At 46.3% G+C, this 19041-nt stretch overlaps 2 protein-coding genes and 1 non-coding gene across 13 annotated transcripts in view; 1 reads left to right on the top strand and 2 right to left on the bottom strand.

Moving 5' to 3' along the window:
• Positions 1–16738, bottom strand: part of LOC103317429 — a 37238-nt gene extending 20500 nt beyond the window's left edge. The window contains exon 1 of the mRNA XM_031926664.2: positions 16464–16738. The gene's annotated coding sequence lies outside the window, so the exon portion shown is untranslated. The remainder of the gene's footprint in view (positions 1–16463) is intronic.
• On the bottom strand, positions 948–1019 carry TRNAM-CAU. Its single transcript has one exon. It is a non-coding gene; the product is annotated as a tRNA-Met (tRNA).
• Positions 16739–16772: 34 nt separating the features above from the next.
• Positions 16773–19041, top strand: part of LOC100123436 (trichohyalin) — a 105389-nt gene continuing 103120 nt past the window's right edge. For 6 of the 11 annotated variants that reach the window (XR_004227136.2, XM_031926662.2, XM_008215469.4 and 3 more), the window contains exon 1: positions 16773–17577. The gene's annotated coding sequence lies outside the window, so the exon portion shown is untranslated. The remainder of the gene's footprint in view (positions 17578–19041) is intronic. The other 5 variants (XM_032597779.1, XM_032597781.1, XM_031926660.2 and 2 more) reach the window with 2 other exon arrangements.

Raw genomic sequence — 19041 nt, 5'->3', positions numbered from 1 at the left:
GGCGTATATACGTTGATTTTCAATTTCAAAGTCGTGTCCATTTAATTCAGTCCACATTAATCTTCTCTCTCGCACGCTGCCGCCGCCGCCGTCGTGTAGCGCTCGTAATTCGAAAAATGTTAATTAATCAACGTTGCGGAGATAAATTAATCCATTCAAAAACGACGCTTAGCGTTTCAGATAAACCACTCGCCGGAGTCTACATTAAACTAGAATCTCGCTCTCGCGTGTCCATAAACGAACGAGTAGACACGTTACGGGACTCTCTTTTGTCAGTTCCGAAATAGCGGACGTTGTATACTATACACACACACACACGTGAAGGTTTTCTTTTCGCTTTTGAATTGCAAATTTCTCGCTCACGCCCGCGCAATCGAATTGAGGCTCGCGCGCACGAGCTGCTCCTTTTTACTTTCGCAAGTCTCGAGGAGATCAGCGACGGCGGCGAGACTGCTGCTGCAAGGCGGTATTGTGTACGAAATGCACTACTTTTTTTCGCTTTATGAAGCTGCCACAAAGAGACTTTGCTCGTGTGCTGATGGCCTACTATGCCGTTGTTCCTTTTTTAGGGCCGAGCGTGTCAAAGGTTGGTATGCTTTTGAAATAACGGTTTGTTTTTGTTATTGTTCGTGCGCTGGTTTAAAGATGTGATGATTTAAATTAATGCGGATGTGCGTTGAATCAAAAGCGTATGCTGATTATTTACGGCAGTTATAACATGTTTTCATAATTTATTATTAAATTTTATCCTTGAATTAACTGATCATTTGTATGAAAAATTGAAGTACCAATCGAATGAACAACAATCTTTTTAAAATAAATTTCAAATACAAAAATTACAATTTATGGCAAAAAAATGATTTTAAAACAAAAAAAATACATTTTTGTATTCATAATAATCCTCCTACAAAATTAAAATTAAAAAAAAAAATTCTAAAAAAACAACTTAGCAGAGCGTGGTTTCGATCCACGGACCTCTGGGTTATGGGCCCAGCACGCTTCCACTGCGCCACTCTGCTCTTATGAGAAACGCTGGCTACGGTGCTCTGAAAAGCCGACGAGTCTCTTCTGCGCCGGCGCGTACGCTTCGATTTCCAAGCGCCGCGTGCTTGGCGTGGCGTCACCCCCCCCCCCTTCGCCCATTGTCTATGCCATATGCTCGTGTACCTCAAGACACGTTGCGCAATGCTCGGTCATTTATTAGGATTTTTTATCTTATCAATTTTATGGGCGGATTAGTAGTAGAAGAAAAAACGATTTTTGCTAATGGATTGCGTTATTTACATCGTGAATAGATCGTAAAATTTTATCGAGTAGTAAATTTTGACGAGAAGTTGAATTGGGCATTTTTAACGAATTTTTTTTTCATGCTTCGGCTGACTTTTCGTTGGTTCACTCTTTTTACGGTCAGTGAGTAAATTGAAAAAATTACGAAAAGTACGTGTCTGAGATGGCAGAATGCCGATAAGAAAATCAAACACGACGTCGGTAAAACAGGGATCTACCAAAAATAATTTTCTCGGTATCTCTCATGCGAACTCGTATAATTTTAAAATACAAGCCAGCCAACGAAACCGGTACACCCACCCCAATCCAATATTTTCCCCTTGCCTCGCCCTAACTCACCTCGAAATTACAGTCTTTATACGATAAGCTCGCCGCAATTTTCCAGAAATTCATAACCCAAGTTCAATAAAGAGCGAGACATACAAGCTCCGGCAATATCGTATATAGGCACACGTACGGATCGACCGAAAAGTGAATCATCGCGGCTAATGAAGACCGTCTCCCCCATCGCCTCCGCTGTCGACGACGAAGCGGCCTATTAATGTTTGGTCTTACCCTTCTCCTCGCGGCTCCTACTTATATTGCAGACTGCACGAGTGAAACGTCAACGTATGGAGCAATAAAGAGCGAGTTAACGTCTATTAAATATGCGCCCGCGCTGCAGCCTCGAGTAAATTGGGCAGAGTGTGCTGCTGCAGCACTTGCGGAGATTTGCGTGTGTATACGTGTGTGTGTGTGTGTGTGTGTACGAGAGAAAGAGAGTAATTCTCACTGACGTCTGACTAACCGTTCTATTTGCGCTTCTTCTGGCCTGAGTAATGCGCCAGGCGCAAAAGGCAAATGGACTGGACACAAACTCGGGATTTTTGGGTGTGTTGCAAAACGCGCAAGATCGAGTTATTTTGGATTGGAGATCGGTATGGTTTGAGCAGAGGTTGGAAATAGATGTTTGCGGAGAAGTTTGTGAACTTGGTGCTGCTGAAGTATGATATTTTTGGTTATGGCTCATTACAGTAATTTAAAATTTTTAAATAGTTTAAAAAATTTAAAAGCGCATAAATCAGTCATCGGAAATTTCAGAATATCATAAGATGCGGGTCGTCCTCACCGCGCATACTAAGTCGAATATTACAAACTCGTACAGCAGAGCACACGGAGCTATCGCGAGCTTTAAATCCTTTTGCGCCCACGTGGCCCGCATCGGAACACGCCGAATCCCATGTTCTCGCGCGCAAGACGTTGTATAGTTTTTTTCTCCAAAGAGAGAAAGGGAGATCGCTATCTTTGAGCTTGTGCGTTCGCGTTATCTTTGAGTTTTGCGCCGCTTAGGGTAATTTGAGCATTGGATGTTAGCGCTGATTCACCAAGAGGCTTATGATGCGCGAATTTCTGGTGTATCGATTTTTTTTCACGCGACCGTTTGCTCTGATAAACTGAATAATCGATCAACGATACGAACGTTTGTCTTCGTAACGCATAACACGAGTACCGAGCGAAAAGAAAAATTAGCCTCTCAAAAGAACAATATAGCACGGCTTTCCGAAATTACCTCCTCCGCGCGGTGTCGACGACAGTACGGGTAATTCGAGGAGACAAAACAAGGCTAACAGAGCGAATAAGAACGTCGTTAGCCACAGGAAAGCGTATAAACGCTGCGCAGTGGAACAAATGTCCGCGTATAATTAAGCCGCTCGAAAAACGACTCGAAAGTGTCTAAAAGTGCCAGCGTTTGAACTGCCAGACTCGGGCAGCGCAAAGGATTTCCTGCCCATCAGACTTGTAGGTACACTCGCACACGTATACACTTGTCACGCCGGCCCCTTCCGGCTTCAAAGTGGGTTAATATTCATCGCGTAGGATACACACAAGTCGACGCCTAGTAGGTGTACCTTTACGCGTGTATAACGTGTCATTTTTTCTTCTCCTCGAGAGAGTTTCGTATACTTACTCGAACTTTTCGTCGGTGTACCGTAAGCTCGACCTCCCGAAAGTCAACCGAGGAGAGAGAGAACAATGGCCATTGATTTGCACCGCCGCCGCCGTCTTTCTTTCTTCTTCTTCTGTGCGTGTGTGTGTTATCGAGAGATGCCGGTTATTCTGGGAAGCAGCGGGGATCGCGATGGACGGTTTCGAGGGAGTGATTTAATTAAGATGATACGAGGATGTAGGTCAGAGATCCGAGAGATCATGACGGCGAATTGAATTTGCGACGGGGGTACGTGTGTGCCGCGCGACGAGGAGAAGGATCAGGGTCTCCTTATCTCTCAGAGCCCGATGTCGTTCTAATGGTATACATCTTTAATTGAGCCGCGTTTATTGCTGGCTGATGTGGCTGTACGTAAATTCCTTGGGATGGAATGATGGGTTGGTTATACGTTGTTGAAGGTGATTCGGAATGGAATACTAATTCGAAGTGTTTTGTCTACTGCGACTAAACTTATTAAAATTTGTTATCCGGCTGCAAGCGAAATCCGATTCAAAACAGAAGAAAGTCCAAGTCATCGAACGCCTCTAATCCCACCCGACAGATCCACTTTACATTCGCATCGTGTAAGTACACCGAGGCGCAGCCGAGAGCTCCGTCTCAGTTATACAACCTCTTCTCAATACCATCCCGCAACGAAATTACTACGGTAAATGCCTCTCCTGACCGTTCTCCCTCTCGATAATACCGTCACGAGAGGATATAATATCTCTCTCTTGAGCCCCCCAGGGCATATTCCTTTATTTCGTGCACCGCCAAAATCGAGAGAGCTGAGCCTTATCTAAGTCTCCTTTTCAACGAATACCTGTGTACACATCGCCGAACAACGGCATAATATTGCGCAACGCGTGAGCTGTAGAAAAGAAAAGTAGTCGGTCCTTTCTTCTAGGTTATGTACGGACATAACCTAGAAAAGGATCCCTTGAAAAGTCGAGAGAGCCGCGCCGCGCTCACGCTCTCGCTTTCTTCCGCGCGTGAGAGTACTCGTAATTTCCGCGCGGTGTATGTGCCTGTAATGAATCTTTCTCTCTCTCTCTCTCTCTCTCTCTCTCTCTCTCTCTCTCTCTCTCTCTTAAAGCTTGTAATAGAAAGTCGCCGCCCCGGCTCATTGTCGAGGCGAATATGAGCTTTTTGTATGCCGAGGACGCTGACTCGGATTGTATGGTCGTTATAGGAGCTCGATATTTATTGCAGAGGTGTGTATGTATAAGTGCAGGGCCCGTTTAATGGGTCGACGACGGAGTACGCGTACTTTTTTTAAGCGGACCATCATTTGGGATTCCTGTGTTGATGGGTGCATCGCGCTGTTAATATTGATTGGACGCTCGTGAGGGGAATTGAGTTGTTGGTTCGAGTGCGTTAATTTTGTTTTTGAAAGTAGTATAAACTTGGCATTACTTTAAATTTTTTTATAGCTTGGATAATGTCTTGAATTAACGCATTTGAAGTTGGATCAATGCAGAAGAAGTAATCTACTAATACTACTAATAATACATATAATCCAGAAAATTAGCAAGCGACAGAATTAAGTTAAATCGTAGTACGTGACAAGCGACTTGGATTAATCAAAACATTTACTTTCTCTCTTTCGATTTTTATGGAATCGTATAAGCCAATGACACATCGTGCCCTACAAGGACGCACACGTTCGAAATCTATATAAAAAATCTTTACAACCGTGCGTGCTTTTACACTTTATCGCACTCTAGGATATTGATTTTGCCGCTAGTCATACATTTCCGCGTCTTGACTTTATACGTACTGACTCATCCCACAACGCCCTGAAGTAACGGATCGGACAGATCTCTACAATTGCATCGGAACAGCCTTTCAATCTGCAGCAGTGTAATAAACCGAACCAAATGTACGAAAACATCACGTATACGCCCACGTATCGGCGAACCAAAGTCGCAATTAGTTGCTAGTATCAGGATAAGAATGACTTGTTAATCGATCCTTTAATTGAACTTATCTCTCTTTCTGTATTCCCGCTTTTATTGCTTTCCTGGTCCCGCCGTACTCGCGACCGATAAGTGATTGATAACTAACTTGCTAGACAACTGCTGGATAACAGAATCTAAAGTACACAAGGGGTTTTAGCGTCTAATCGCACCGATACAGCTCTATCAGAATTGATTTCCAGATAACAAACGTGTATTTTTGACGTCGATTCCGCGACAACTTCATTCCCGTTTCGAAACGATCTTTGATTTTCCGTAAGTTATAAAAAGACAATAAAAAAAAATTGGATTAATCACACGCAATATGTACAACACCCGCGACTTTTCCGCCCACTTGACCTAGTACAACCGAAAAACACGGCTCTCCTATATGAAACACAAGTGCCTCCCACCCGATCAAACGATTATATCGTCGACCTCCTTCTCGGCGCCGTCTATACACTTCCTACACGCATAAAGTGTGCGTATACGTTTAGCCGCTATAGAAGAGGCCCAATTAGGGACGCCGGAAGATATTTGCATCGCGGCGAACATTAGCGAGTATTAGCGACTGTATAAGCTTCGTGTTTTTCAAACTGGATCCGCGAAGCTCGGAATATTACGTTCTTACGGTATCCGGCCGATGGAAATAAATCAAACGCAAAGATGCGTAAAAAAAAGGAGTTTGGAATTCGGAAAGCGTCACGTCCGAAGTTTCCCTTTTGGCGACGCGTGTCCAACATATGGAATCATAAACCGAACGCGATGCCCCGTCTACTACTCGGCGCGCCGTAAATTTAATCCTCTCCAACGGGGCAGATGGGCAGTAAAGTTTCTTCCCTTTTTGCTCGTGTTCGAGCATGTGTCACCGAACGGACAAGCGCTGGGGAAAATGTGCCCTTCCTTTATAATCTCTCGATTTCTCTACTAATCCTATACCAAGTGTCCTATAGCGGTACAATAATATTCGAACTCGTACACATCATCAAGATAGATTCAATTAAAACTTAGAGTACAACGTATATATTTCCCGGTAAATTATTCCAGAAATTCAGCTCGCATTCGGGTCACTCTCCGCCGGCGAGAGGTTAATTCCCCCTATAGCGAGAGATAAACCTCTATACGTACGCTCCGATGCTCGGCTATTCCATATTATACGCTCGTCGTCGTAGCAGCACCAAAAAACAAGCATCTTAATTGGTTCCCTCTCGGAAGCTACGCACAGACGCATTCTACGGATATACGCTGTGCTCGCGCGAGGACGACCCGTGTGCGCTGTCTAATTAAGCAGGATTTCACTGGCATTAATTAGCATTCTTCCGTCGCGCAGGCACGCGACCATGCATCACTCCCCTAGATAAATAATTTTACTTTCGTTCGCTGCTACTCGTCTTTATACCGATCGCCTGTCGTACGTCTATTTTATTCCTCGAGCTGTACGCTGAGTTGGCAGATTTTTGCGATATTTCAATCGAACGATTAATAATCGTCCCTGGGATTAGGGTATTATGTGTAAACATACGGTGAAACTGTACGCGCTTTTCATTTTCAGCAGTGTCTCCGCGGATGTATACTCGTGTACTTTCGAATCCCACGGTTGTTTTTTAATAACGAGCGATTTTCTTGTTAGTTTTACGCTTAATTTAAGTGGGATTAAGCCGTACGCGCTGTGGAGATGGTTAATATAATATGAAGATTATTTCGCGGTTTCCGGACAATTTACTTTCTAACAATGGAAACACACTCTCGTGTGAAGCGGGATGTGATTTATTATTTTACGTTTGAATAATATTGCGCATTTTTTCTCTCTCTCTCTCTCTCTCTCTCTCTCTCTCTCTCTCTCTCTCGAATCAACGCGTTGCGCTGCAATTATTCCGTCATTATGTGCTTGACCCAGTTTCGCTGTGGGTTAAGGAAGAAAACTACGACTATACTCTCGACGTAAAACAAGTGCACGTATATGTGTATCGATTTTCGATTTTTTTTTTAAAGAGTCCAATTTCAAGCGGCTCCTCGTAAAAGCAGTATAATTTCATTTTTCGAGAAACCTTTCCCCCAAAACCAGAACCTCAACTTTCTCGTCACCTCGCATCGCGCCTCATAATCGCGCACTATTTTACTTTCACACGTCGTCTCTCGCAGACGCCATACGTCAGACCCGACCTCTGCATATAGCCTAGAAGTCATCAAACGATACCCTATACCACAGAGCCGAAACCTCCTGCGGTTAAAAGCTACGTCAATCCAAGCTAATAGTTCATCAATAACAAAAGCCGGCCGCGACGACGTCGTAAAAAGGACGTAAGGAGAGAGACAGAGAGAGAACGTGTATGTACGAAGGTATAGAGTGTGCATACGCCTGAAAATACCTGAATAAGTGGCCGCCTTTTTTGCCGGCTCTCTCTCTCTCTCTCTCTCTCTCTCTCTCTCTCTCTCTCTCTCTCGCAAACACGATATTCCGTTTTGCATTCTGATCTATTCGTCTATATAGCTCCTTCCTGCGCTGCTGCTGCTGTCACTGAACTGTAGCATAGGAGCGCGAAATTGCTTTGTTTTCCTCGCGGGCAAGAACGTTGCTGCCGCTGCTGCTTTAAGATGCATGTAAAAGACTCGTTCTCTCTCGTGTTTTGTATTAAAACGGGGGAAAAAATTGTCAAACGCGGTGATTTATCGTTCAATGAATGCAAGCTGCTTATGTAATTTAATTGCTTAAATTAGACTATGAAATTTTAATAAAACGGAGCGAACCGTCGTTCGAATTAATACGTCTTTATATAGGGGGCGACCAATGATCCATATTCTATCGCAATAATTCATCAGTTTTATATACAGAAATTGCCTGTCGTTAATATTCCCTACTTCCTCATAGCTCCACGATAATTCTCCACACACTAAACGAAAATCCTACCTATTCTCACCACAGAAATCGCAGCACAGGGCGGAGACCCCACGGTTGCACTTAGCCACTGTCTAGCTAATATCACACGCTGCCGCGTATACTTGTATACCAGCGCAAAGCTCGAGACGAGAGATACGTTACACACGGTGAAAGGCGAGCCTAGTATGTATATGCGGCTACCGTATACGCCACGGAAAATTTGACCCTTACCTCTCGCGAGAGAGCGCGTGCTGCACTCGCGAGAGTTTGAGGCTACGTAGACGGGTTTTGTTGTTCCTGCGATTCGACGAATCGGAACAGTCTTGTGATAGCAGACTGTGTGTGTGTACACCAGAGAAAGCGAGCTTGTTCGGGAGGTCGTATTGGACAGCCTTTTTTTAGCTCATTGTCTGTAAGCTTAGTCCTCGTCAAGGATGTCTCTGATATAACGAATGAAAATTCCGATCGACGTTTACGTAAGCGAGCTTTCGTATGCCGATTTCTCGAAATTATGTGATCAGCGCGAATCGGTCGGTGTGTGTGTGTATGATACTAATGAAGAAACTACATAATTTCTCGGGGCCATAAATTGAGCGCGAAATTAATGCCACCAGTCTGCGAGTGTGGGTATACAAGCGCAGGAAAGTACGAAAATATCAAAGCGCAGCGAATTCCCGTTTATGCAAACTCCGAAATGATTTGTACCTACTCTAGCAGGCGATTTTCTAAATTTATATTATATGCATAAGCGAAGGTATAATTGGCCGTACAAGATATCCACTTCAGCACGTAATATAACGTTCGATATCTCTGCATCGCTCCAAAGCTCGTTCGGCAGCCTCTCTCCGAACTAAAAAAGCTCTTCTCGACGATATTCTTATTGCTCTCTCTCTCTCTCTCTCTCCCTTGAACACACCCCATCTCCGGCGAAAACGAAAAGGACGAGGAGCAAAAAACGCGGAGCTAAATCGCGTCTAAGTCTCCGGCGCAGCTTATACTCGAAGAAAGTTGCCCTACCAGTGGCCCTTTGCCGTACACTCTTGTCTTTATTTTTCCTGCCGCATAGCATACTGCTATCCACGCAAGGAGTAATGGCCGAGAATCCTTTCTCTCCTTCTCTTTCCTACAGCAGCAGCAGCAGCGAACGCTGAATATATATTAATGCTTATGGTTTTTTCCTTCCTTTTTATCTCTTTCTCTCTCTCTCTCTCTCTCTCTCTCTCTCTCTCGCCGCTGTTGTTGTGGCGGAGCTCGTTGTTGGGTAATAGCTGGTCTCGCCTTTGAGCCGCGCGCGGACGCAGACACAGTCGTCGGAACTCAGGTAGCGAATGCGCACACGTTTACTATATAGTATACACGTATACGGTTTGTATGTAGTGTAAGCGCGGTAGCGGCGAGGAGCGATTATATTATATTGTATGCACTTTTCTCGATCGGTCCGATAGAGAAATTAAATGATTAGGCGCGATGTGAAAAATGTAGCTTATAATTGCCGCCGCGGCTGATTTCGCAAGCATAAATCCTGACCGACGACGTTAATATTTTCCCTGTAGCGTTATCGTAGGCCAAGATTTAACGCTTATTCTGTAGGTCTAATTAGACGTGATGATTGTGCTACGTGGATTGACGAACACGTTGTTGTTGGCTTGAGAGTTTCAGCGAGCTGTATACAGTATGTAGCACGAGGAGCTCGTGAGCAGGCCTAACGAAAGGCAGTCTTGGTGTAGGAAAAGTTGCGTCAAGATAAAAGTAGGGGTGTGAGCAAAAATAAACACGTGATCGTTTGTCTATTTAAATAAGACCATGATAGGATTAAATACCACCTCGAGCTTCAACTGCGCGGGAAATTCGAATTTTCACTCCGCGAACATTCCAAACGATCGCCGAGCAATTAAGCTTTAAAAAGCTAACAACGAGCGAAGAACAATCCGTGCGCGTATATCCGACGTCGAATATTATTCATCCCATTACGTCGATTCCACGAAGGCTCTCTCAACAGCTTTTCGCAAAGCTCGCGCTCGCAAAACATCGTCCGCCGTGCGCGCGCCACGGAGAGAGATCTCGCCGGGGAAAAAAAGCTCGGCCGGCCAACGTTAATGCCCAATAATCAACGCTCGTAATTTTTTAACAGCCCGCCTGCGCTCGCCGTAAAACTCGCCCCCCCCCCCCCTGAAGACCAATGAAAGTACAAGCTCCTTACCTACACGTATGCACATACGCGTGTGTGTGTGTGGATATAGGTAATCCCCTTGGACGGGCGCGTGTGCGGAGAAAAATAAACATTAGAAACGTCATTACTCATTCGCCGGGCGCAACGAGACTCGTTATTACGGCGCTCTCGAGCCTTTGCTCGATCATTACTTTGTATATTAAATTACAAGCGATCCTCTCTCGCGCGCGCGCGAAAATCGCCGCGCGATCTAACGGACATTCTTGCTCGAGCATACACACATACACACCGCGTGCATGCAACACACCGGCCTTTTTCTTCCGATCTAATGCGCGCACGGAGGAGCATTCATCTTTCTCTCTCTCTCTCTCTCTCTCTCTCTCTCTCTCTCTCTCTCTCTCTCTCTTTCTCTTCGGTGAGAATTTCACGGGGCAGAGAGAGAGAGAGAGAGAGAGAGAGAGGGAGAAAGAAAAAAGGCCAAAGGGAGAGAAAGGACGTCGAAAGGTAAGAATTAGCGCAGAGAGGCTCGGGTCACGGCTCGCGGCCCAGGAGTCGTTGCACCCTGTCTGTGTATGTGTATGTGTGTCCGTATGGGCATGCGAGCCGAGCGCGCACGTATGTATATGCAGAAAGGATTTTATTTATCGCGAGCGAGCAAAGGGCAACTCGCGGCGGTGGCGGCGGCGACGCGTATATGCTAACGAAATGGCCGGTAATGACAGTGCGAGAAGCCGTGGGTTAAAGCTGTGTAATTAGCGCGCCGTTTTGCACCGAACGTCGCGACAGTATGGCTCGCGTATACAGTCGACGTAGTATTAGCGGACTTAACATTGCAAGAAGGGGGGAAGGGGCTATGGCTAAAGCCGCGGTGAGCCGAGAGAGTATATAGTCGAATGTTGAGGAGGCTGTTGCGTAACGACGGCTTTTAAGTTCGCCAATGCGAATACTGGTTTGCGCGGCTAGGAATTTTTGAGGGAAGAGTTCGGTCGGATTTGTGTACGGGCCTCTGTCTCGCTCTCGCGATTGTGTACTTGGATACGCGACGCGTTCATTAGTCGCTTTCAAATTAAAAGCTTACGGTGTGGTTGGTTAGATGACGTAAAGGTACAAAAATGTCGTGGGTGGTAACGTGGAATCGGCCGTTTGTGTTTTGATAAACAGTAGCGAGTCTCACTTCCGCGTCGAAATCGCCGCGTGCTTTATCAGCCGCATCGTTTTTATCATACGAGTTCTACGAAAACTCATAACAGTGATTTCAGCATTCAAGGAACCACAATCGCCAATTTCCCCTCCGAAAATTCCAATCTCGCTAAGTGAGTCCACTTCAGTCAACGCGATGTCAACGCGATAGCCGCACCTCCGCACACGCACTCGTTCCCTCACTCGAGGAGAGCAATTAAACAGAGCGTGTGATGTACAAGACCCTTATCTGGCCGAATGCGTCAAAGGTGCGAGCGAGGGCCCTATCTCTCGCGGCATCGAATCGAACCGCGCTCGCACACATACTCGCGGTTTTGTATGCAGAAAGAAGTATAGGACGCGAACGAGGTCGCGTATGGTATACAGCGTGTACTTATCGTCCGGTCGCATCGACACGTAAGCACGCGCCTTCTCGAGACGAGATTCGCTTGATCTTAATGGGCTTATCACCGGCCAATACCACGCGACTTTTATCGTCATCGGGGGATAGGACACAATGAGATGACACGTGCGTGGATTATACGGAGTCGAGAGTTTTATCGCTGCGGATCGAGAGGCTGAATTTGTACTGGTTTATTAATTGTAATTTGTCGATTTGTACATCGAGTGATCGAGAAATTTTAAGTACGAGAGTACTTGGACGTTTCTGAGGTATTTTAATAACGCCGATTTAATCTCAGGTGTATTTACGAGTATACGATGTTCCACTTGGTATAATTAGCTCACACAGGCGGATTTGAATTTGGCGCCAATTAGAAACGAGACAAACTCGTTCATAAACAATTCTCAGCTCACATGACGCTACGAATTTCGTATAAATAACGCTGTCTTATCTCGATCACACACACACACACACACACACACGGCCTACGTATTCCCATCGTATAGAGCGAGATCAACTATGGAAAATAGCGTCGCACGCCGTATATCAATACTAATTATCAAAGAGCGCGCGGCAGTGTGCTGCGGCGCTCGTAAAGCATTTTCTCCGATATCCCACTCCTTTCCATCATCAATTCCGCTAATAGTCAATTTACCTGCGGCAATCCATTAATCCTCCAAACTATTTCGTACTCTCTCTCTCTCTCTCTCACACACACACACGCGCGTGAACGTACTACACACTCGCCCATAGATCATAGCCTCCCCTCATGAATAATTCAGAGTCTTACACGAGAACCGCGCGTATAAATTCATCCGCGAAAATCACGCTGGAAAACCGCGCACTTTTCCGCGCTACTCCGAGATGCTGCCGCACACAATGCCGGAGAAAGTCCGCGTCGTTCTCAGCTTTCGAGACTTGTAACTCTCTCGAGTGAAGACGAACGCAGAGGATGAAGAAGAAGAAGAATAAGAAGAAGACCCGTGGCCTTGGCTCGGCGGAGAGTATATATACAGCCTCTTTATCGCCTCGCCCCGCGTGCGCGCATCGCGATGCAGATACGCTGCAGCGCACGCAGCTCTCGTCTCTCTTTCTCGCTCGGGTGTATTCCTCCTTTTTGGATCCGCGCGGAATTAGCTTACGCGCTCCCTCTGATAATCATCTGGCTCGGCTCGCCGCGTGTTTCCTATCCTTCTTTTTGTTCCTTCGCGGGCCGACCGATAAAGGGCTGCCGATGCGAAGGAAGGAAAAAAATCGGTTCGACGGAGGGAGAGAGATCGTTATGCCGAGATTTTCGACGAGGGGATGCCGGTGTACGAGAGATCATCGAGGTGAGATCCGATAGAATTTTTGGGCGGTAGGGAGTGTATTTGCGTCGGGTATATTTGGCTAATGCGCCACGTCAATCAACTCTCTGTTGGTAATAACATTAGGTGCCAGACGAGAGAGTTTGGCATCGGAATTATTGTTTTCTGCAGCGCTGCGGGTACGTTTCAGCCGTTTGAACAAACAATACGAATGTGTCATCTAATGCGCGAGTCACGATGTGTGCTAAAAGAAAAGGTGAGCCACGCTTTATTCTTAGATTCGGTTTACCGAGCGGTGACACAACCGCAAATCGTTCCCAAAACAAAAATTCAATAAGCACCATTCTTTGTTGCCCTGACTCTACCGCTGTAAATCACGTCCAAGGTCTCCGAGTTCAAACCGAAAGCTCGTCGTAAAAAGACCCCTGAAAACAAATATACGTACTTCCCTACGAGGAAACAAAGTCCAGCATTAATGATCTCTCGTCGTACACGCCACCACCGCCTCCCGTCCGTCCAGCTCTTGATTGAACCATCACCCCGAGATCATACCCCCAGCACCTGCATCATTAGTGTCCGGTGTACCTGTGTTGTAAGAGACAATATCTCACGAGGCTCCGCAGAGTGGCACGCGCTGCAGAAAGAGAAAAGAGTCGAAGAGGAGGAGAAAATATGCGCGAGCGCACGTCAGTTTCTGGCTAATAATAGAGCATAGACACGCGGAGCAACATCCGAATGAAAATGCCACCTGGGAGAGTGAGAGAGAGAGAGAGAGAGAGAGAGAGAGAGAGAGAGAGAGAGAGAGAGAGAGAGAGCATCAGCCAAGGTTAAAGAGTTACAGCCTGATATGCGGCGCGGGGGATGTATATAAGTGCGGAGTTGTAACGTGTGCTGTGGAAGATGCGATTCGCGGAGAGGATCGTAATCGCGAGAGCGGGTTCTTCTTTTGTGTGTAACGACCTATCCGAGCGCGCTGATCTCGACGTGTATGTGAAAGTCGTTAATTTAGAGCTGGTGCGGATGGATGCATGGGGTTTTCGAGCGGTTTTTCCGCGGGTTCAGAGAGCTTGGGGTATTTCGTTGAGCAGGATATGTATCGCGGTGAAGAAATTTGATTAATTTCCAGAAAAACTCAAGTTAGATTAACTTTTTTCCCCGCAATAAATCATACCTCATTTTACGTAACTCTAATAGAGTGAGCAAATGCTAATAGACGAGTACGTCGGCGTGATTTAACTCTTTTCGAACGCAGTGAAACTAATTTTAAATGCTCGCTGGAATGTCCACCTGACTATTGTAATAGCGTTTCATTAAGTTATTGATTATACGCGCTCGCTACTAATTTCTGCACCGTGAACCGAACGAAAGTTATTGCTTCCTGAAAGGGAAACTTTTGTGTCGACCGAAGAATTTCAAGATTTCATCGTCGAGCGCACGCCGCCGCGGCTAACCTAAAATTACGCGAATTATATCTTTCACGAGTATAAGAATAATAGCGCAACGTTTCATTCTCAATTGTAATGCCGCTGCAGACCTGCGCGCTATGACACGTAATTTATGCATAAAGCTTATGCTTCAAGTTTTGCCGGAGCCATTTTTCTATCACAGCCCAAAACAAAATAAATACGCGAGTAAACGAAGAAATAAAACACAATAACACACAACGGCCTCCTTTCATTCCGATCCCACAAATTTAACGCATCAATTAGGAAGTCCACGGAAGAGAGAAAAAAGAAAAGAAATTACGTCACGGCGCGTTGCTGAGGTCACGGAAAGGTCAAAGCGCCCGTAGAAAATGCAAAATTATTACCGGCTCGTGTAAGTATAAGACTTTCTCCCGCCGCCGTCGCCGCCGCGGCTCCATCATTCAATCCCGGGCAAAGAAAACGCGCGGATAAACAAAGGGGAAATAAAAAGCGCGTAATTTATAACTGCGCGCTCTTAAATTTTCCTCGGCGAAAAAGAATCGCGCACACCGGCCGAAAATCACTTTCTCTCAGCGGAACGTCGTCGTCGTAGTCTCGAGCGGGAAGTTCTAGTATAAACATTCGTCGCACGTGCTTAAACATCGCTGTCTGAGACTGAAGGGTTAAACGCGGAGGTTGGCCCGATTTTTACGGGAAGGTTATTTATGAAGGAAGTTCGCCGATCTGTAACGCTCTCGGATAGGTGCGTGTGTTCGAGAGCTTTGTTGGAATCGTTTCTATTGCGCTGGCTCGCGTTCCAGTTCGTTGCGAGGCTATAGCTGTTTCATACGGAAACGCAGCACTAAACGCGAATAATTTCTTCGTTTAAATAGTGCATAACAATAAAGCGTAAGCGAATCAAAACATTTACCGGTTCGTTCGAGAGCTTAACACGCTCTTAAAGTCACCGGAGCCATTCCGGTTTACAAACAGATTTTAAAATAGCCCTCGCGACACGAAAAAGCTACACGCCTTTTCGCGAACTACCGAAAACAACATTCCTTACGACGCCGTTAAATGGACCGGCAAAAAAACACGCGCCGTAAACTCTCCCCACCCACGCGAGGAAACAAAAAAAAAAGGAGGAACGAGCGCCGAATTTACAACCCCGGGGCCCTTAAATTTCACATCCCGCAACACAAAAAAGTCGTCGCCCGGCTTCGAAATTCCGGCGCTGCTGCAGCGCATGGGGTTAGCCGGTATTTTCGCGCGAGCCTTCTTCTTCTTCCCGCGAAGAGAGAGAGAGAGAGAGAGAGGCCCGTTTGGCCGTCCTCGACCCGAGCGGAGGCTCGCCTTCTCGAGGTTGTCGTGTATAGGTATGGGTATCTCTCTTTCTCTTTCTTCACTTTTTCCGCCTCTCTTCTCTTATATTATACCTTCTCCGCGCCTTTCTCTCTCTTCTCTCTTTCTTTCCTCGTCTGTCTTTAAAAGCCCGGCCTCTACGTCATAGGGCTTCTCCTCCGGCTCTTATACTTAGGTGTGGGGCAATCTGCATTTATGAATTTTTTCGGCTCTTGTTTTGCCGAATTTTTACCGCGAAATTATGCCTCATTATTTATCGTGAGCAGTGTGAATTTTTTCGGGCTAATTTGGTGTATACGCAAGTATCGGGATTGTTTTGCAAGCGACGCGTTTTATGCCGAACTCTTCCTTCACTCGGATGTGCTCGTATATGAGGAAATTGTTCGAATAGTGCAAACCGTAACGGCTTTCGTTCAGAGGTGCATGATATTTTATCTAACCTCCAAACAAGCGAGTACACTCCTGAATTCCAGGTACACTATCCTCTCGGTCGCACATCCGGCTAACCCCTCGCACTTCCCCGAAAAAAAGTATATAATCCACTAACCTCGCAACACCGGCGTCGTTCACTTCCTCTCGATCCCCCAATTCTCCATCCACCAGCAGTAGTGTCACCTCATTCCACTCCCGCCGAAAAAACTTACGCAATCCGCGACGAAAGAAACAAAAAGTCCACTGCACGCACTGCACTTCCACAAAAAACGTCCGCGAGAAGAAGCTACCGGTCCACTCTCAGAATTCCTAGGCCAAACAAATAACATCCTCTCCTTCGCTCGCGATCCCTCTCCCTCTCTCTCTCTCTCTCTCTCTCTCCGCGCGCGCGAGTCCGTCTCGCTTCGACGGCGCGCGCTCGGCTATCCCCGTCGGCGGCGACTCGGGAAACATCGGCGCTGTGCCGCGCGCGCTCTCTCTCTCTCTCTCTCTCTCTTTCTCGCGAGACCATACCGCAGACCGCCGCCGCTTCAGTCCACCTCGAGCAGCCGACTGCACCGGGTGCGTGTGTTTCGCTGTTGCTCTGTGCTTCGTTTTCTCGCTTTCAAATTATACTCGCATCAGTCTCTTTATATATATATATATATATATATACTCATACCTACGTGCACACGTAGATATACCCAGTGTATAGACAAGTTCGTTCACAGTCGCGTGTTTTTCCAGTATACAATAATAAAGCATCGAGTTGTCTCTCGGCTTCTGTATAACCTCTTTCTCGCATCAGCAGAGGAGCAAGAGGTCTGCCTATACGGTGTAGAGGGCCGATTTTCGGCTCGTGCGCGGACTGCCGTGTATACACAACGCATCGGCCATTCGTGTATATAATCGAGTGTTGGTATTTTTTCCTTCTCGGCTGGGATCATTACGATACGCGAGTTCTCTTGATATAGTGTGTCTTCTTTTCCTCAGTGAAAAGAGCAGCGCGCACGTATATATACTTACGTACACATACACACGCACGCACACACGCACACACAAATATCATACACACGTGAGACAGAGTGAGTGAGCGAGAGAGAGAGAGAGAGAGAGAAAAAGGGAGCTGTTTCCGGACACCTGGTTTTCTCGACGCCGTGTGTATATAACTGAGAGAAAGAGGAGACTGCGAGGGACAGAGGCAGCCACATATAGCAGCGATCATCGTCCGGCCCGAGGATTTTTTAAAGGTGAGAGAGAAAGATCGAAAAAAGGACGCGGCTCGCTTGTGTCCGTGTGTGTCAGTGAATCCGATCTTATCGCGAAGTGGAGCAGCTCCCGTTTGTCACATGTCGAATTTCGCTGATAAAGAACTCGGGTCGGGATGCTAATGCAGAGTGTGTGGTTTATCTTGATTTCCAGAGAGGCTTATCTGCTCGGTCGTATGGAAAAGTCGATTGGAAAGGCGGCTGGAGAAATGTTCAAAGTTTGACGAAATTAGGTAAAACTACGTGAAAACGCGACGGCGCGAATGATTCAGTAAAACATTTGTTCGAGGGCTTACAGGCTGTGTACCAATGTTTACGTTTAAAGGTAAACTCCGCTCTTTTAATTACGCTAATGGACTTTGCGGCAGTTAGACACTCGAAATTGAATTAAGCTTCGGTCTACATTTCACGATGAAAACTACCAAACGTCCACAGCTAACTCGGTAAACTCCATAAGTACTTGAGAGGTAAAGCAAGAGAGGAAGCTGCTCGCATTCCCCTCTCGACCATGGCAACGTTCGATTTTCGCGTGCGCGGGGGGTGAAAGCCCTTCTGCTTCCTCCCGACGACGACCACGACCACACGTAGAAACTCTGTCTCTCCCTCTGCGGCGGCGCAATAACATCGGCGTCGCGCTGCAGCGCCGGTTATATTCTCGGCTACAAGCGGCGTCTATTCCGGGCCTCGAGTTGGGCGCAGAGAGCGGTACAGCTTTTTAAACGCGGCCGTCGCCGTGAGGCGGTACTTCGATTCTAATTCTCGAGTCAAAGGGTATGCGAGAGAGAGAGAGAGAGAGAGAGAGGCTACTACTGTCGTTCGATGCCTATGACGCTATTAATAGAGTTCGCGGCCCCCCTGGTGTGAAAGAGAGTTGTGTATGTGTGTGGATGTTGCAGTTGGGGAGAGTGCGATTATTTAATGATTGATAGGGTGGATGGATGGCTGCTAAACGATGACAAGAATCATTGTAAAAATAGTTCAACGAGACGTGTCTCTTGAGCGAGTAATTAAAAGCTTGGAAAGAAAAATTGGATCAAGCGGTATTAGCAGTGCTATAGAAGAATACGAGTCGGATCGATATAGTCTAGAGGATTACGGAATTAATTTGTAAGGCTTTGTAAACACGGCGCGTCGGCGGCTCGCTTTCGATTGATTTTTCACGCAAAAATGCCAGTGAAAATGTTTTCCGTCGAGCAACGGACGAGATAAAAAACCAAGTCTCTCGATTTATATCAGCCGACGTTACGCGAGAGCAATAATAAACGCGCTGTTTTTCGCACGCAAACACATACATCACGTGGACTGCGAAAACCGACTACCGCTAACGCGTCGGCAAATATGTGCACAATCGTTCGATAAGAGAGCCAGTTCTCGAATAACAGTCGGCTCAAATTTTGCATATAATTCGTACATTCAGCTGTATTCGATTACGAAAAAAATCGTCTA

The sequence above is a fragment of the Nasonia vitripennis genome, chromosome 3, assembly GCF_009193385.2.
Source record: "Nasonia vitripennis strain AsymCx chromosome 3, Nvit_psr_1.1, whole genome shotgun sequence".
NCBI lineage: Eukaryota > Metazoa > Arthropoda > Insecta > Hymenoptera > Pteromalidae > Nasonia > Nasonia vitripennis.
Note: the sequence above shows the minus strand (reverse complement) of the source record. Positions and strands in the feature narration are given on the sequence as shown.